The sequence below is a fragment of the Otolemur garnettii genome, unplaced genomic scaffold, assembly GCF_000181295.1.
Source record: "Otolemur garnettii isolate 467f Iridium unplaced genomic scaffold, OtoGar3 scaffold00143, whole genome shotgun sequence".
NCBI lineage: Eukaryota > Metazoa > Chordata > Mammalia > Primates > Galagidae > Otolemur > Otolemur garnettii.
In genome coordinates this window covers 3,097,156-3,100,128 of record NW_003852538.1, presented here as the reverse complement: position 1 = coordinate 3,100,128, position 2,973 = coordinate 3,097,156, and positions in this window count along the sequence as shown.

Genomic DNA, 2,973 nt, shown 5'->3' with positions numbered 1-2,973 from the left:
TTTGCAGTTGTGATTAATCTTTTATTATCCAATAACACACAGTGTATATAAATACTTAGGCAATAAGTATTTACATTTGATCATTAATCTTTATGAATTGGCTTTCAAACTTTAGGTAGACCTCTCAGACTTGTATTTTTAAAAAATTAACATATTATTATTATTTAATCATGTTCTTATATGTAACTATAGTTCATTCCTTTTAATGATCACACATGTGGGTTTTGCTGCATAATAATCTCAAAACTCAGTGGCTTAAAAGATCAGTCACTTATTAGCTCACAATTTTATGGGCCAACAACTTAGGCCAGGCTCAGATGCAGTACTTATGCTGGCTTCACCGTGCATGTGCATGCAGCTGTAAACAGCTCACAGTTTTATGTGGAAGTTGACCATTCAACACACAATATATCATGCTTTCCTATTTTATTCCATTTATAGTCTGCCCTCTATATTCATGGATCCCACATTTATGTATTCAACCAACCATACAGGGAAAATATATTTTTAAAAGGCCAGGCGCAGGACTCACTTCCAAGATGGCAGCCAAGTAACACCTTCTGTGCAGCCAGGTGCAGTGAGAGCAGGCAGAGAAGACTCCAGGCATCTCTGGCCGGTGGTTTTTGCTCAGAGGCTTCCTTTTGGTGACACAGGAAGTCAGTGAGAGATTTCTGGACCCCAAGAGGAGGATAGAAGTGGTGGAAAACTGTCAAGTGTTGAGTGTATTTGTTCAGTTGGAGGCTGCTTGCACTTGTAACCATAGCAACAGCAAAACTGCAAGGAAGGAAAGCTTTACCTGTGGGCTGTTTGGGGGATTGAACTGCTTTGGGAGATCTTGGGCGGGTGTGCAGATGACTCTGGGCATTGTCTGGGGCCCCAACTGACCCACTGAGTGGAGGGGAGATAATATTGTTCAGCTGTGGGCTGCCTGCACAGCTTCTATGGGGGAGCTGCCCCTGCATTTACAGCACAGGGATCAACCAGAACTTGGCTCAGTAATTTAGTGACTGAGCTGCCCAAAAGTGGGGACTGAGATGCTGGGGAAGTGCAGAGATCCAAGTGTTTGGCAAATTAATAGCCTCGGCCCTCAGTGGCATAGAAGGAGTCTGGATTTGGCACACGATAAGCCGGCAGCCACGCGAGGAAAGATCCTAGCAATAAGTGCTTTCCTTGGAAAGCTTCTGCTCCGCCAAGGTTTATAGTTTAGAGGGTCTTTTAAGGGGACTGAGGAGACATTTGGACTCCCAAGCCTGCAGGGTCTGAGAGACCAGCAGAGGCCTCCAGTCTCCATCCTGAACAGCTGTTATCAATACTTCAATCAATATCTCATACCTCGGAAGTTCACTTTTTGCCTGGACAACATTCAGCAGGATATATATATAGCTTGGTTGGTTTTTTTTTTTTTTTCCTTAATTTCAACATTTTTCCTTGACTTTTTTTTCCTTTTTGCTCTTTTTTCTCCCCTTTTTACACTAGTAAGTAGTGTAAAAAAAAACTATTTCTAGTCTAAATGCACTCTTCCATTTTTTTCTTCTTTAACAACTAGAATTTCATTTTTGTCAATCTTTCTGCCCCTATTTGGTTTTTTTCCCCCAATTTTATCTCATAAGGGTTTTTGCTTGTTTGTTTTGGTTTGATTTATAGTATTTTTGTCTTTCCTCTATACTTGGTGGAGGTGGGGTACTGTGTCTGATATGGCTGGTGAAGAGATGTTGACCTCAAGGGAACCACCCATCTCAGCACCCCCAGAGGTTGGCGGTTCAAGGTTGGGTCACAGTACCCTACTACACACCTGTATTACTCTACTTTCCTTCTTTCAGTGCCTTTCTTCTTTTTGTCAACATTTCCTTTTACTCACCCCCTCTTCTTTCTTTTTTTTCTTTCTTTTTAAAATATTTTTTCCCTTCTTGCTCTTCAATCTTCTCATCCTTCTGGTCCCATACCAAAAGGACTCATTAAAACTTTAGGCCAGAGGCACCGTTACTTAAAGAGCAAGAAGAAGTGAAAGGAAAATTAGGCCAAGAAAATAGATACAAGAAAGGACTCATGAAGAAGAATCAGCAGAAAAATCCTGGCAATATGAAATACCAGTTCAGAGTAACCCCTTCTAGGGATTGTGATGTAGCTACAGCAGAGGATTCTTCCTATAAAGAAATGTTAGAAATGACAGAAAGGGAATTTAGAATACAGATGATGAAAACAATGAAGTAAATTATGGAAACAATGAAGGAAATTGCTGATAAGGTGGAAAATAACCAAAAGGAAATACAAAAACAGAATGAAATAAGAGATGAATGATACAAAGAATATAGAAAGAATGTAGCAGAGCTGAAGGAACTGAAGCAGTCAATTAGGGAACTTAAGGATGCAATAGAAAGTATCAACAGATTAGATTGAGATCGTGCAGAAGAAAGAATCTCAGAGGTTGAGGATAAAGCTTATGAGATGACTCAGATACTTAAAGAGGCAGAAAAGAAGTGAGAGAGAAAGCAGAATATTCAATCATTCAAACATATGAGTTATAGGTATCACTGAGGGGGAAGAAGAATGATCCAGCAGAATGGAAGCCATTCTAGAGAATATTATAAACGAAAACTTCTCAAATATCACCAAAGATTTTGACATACTCCTTTCAGAGGGATATCAGTCCCCTGGTCACCTCAACTCAAATAGAGCCTCTCCAAGGCATATTGTGATGAAATTAAAGTCAAGACAAAAGAAAAGATTTTGCAAGCTGCCAGGAGTAAGTGCCAACTGACCTACAGGGGCAAATCTATCAGGGCAACCATGGAATTCTCTAATGAAACTGTTCAAGCTATAAAACAGTGGTCATCTATCTTTAATCTACTTAAACAGAACAATTTCCAGGCCAGAATTCTATATTCTGCTAATTTAAGCTTTGAAATTGATGGAGAAATCAAATATTTTATTGATATGCAAACATTAAAGAAATTTACCACAATAAGACCAGCT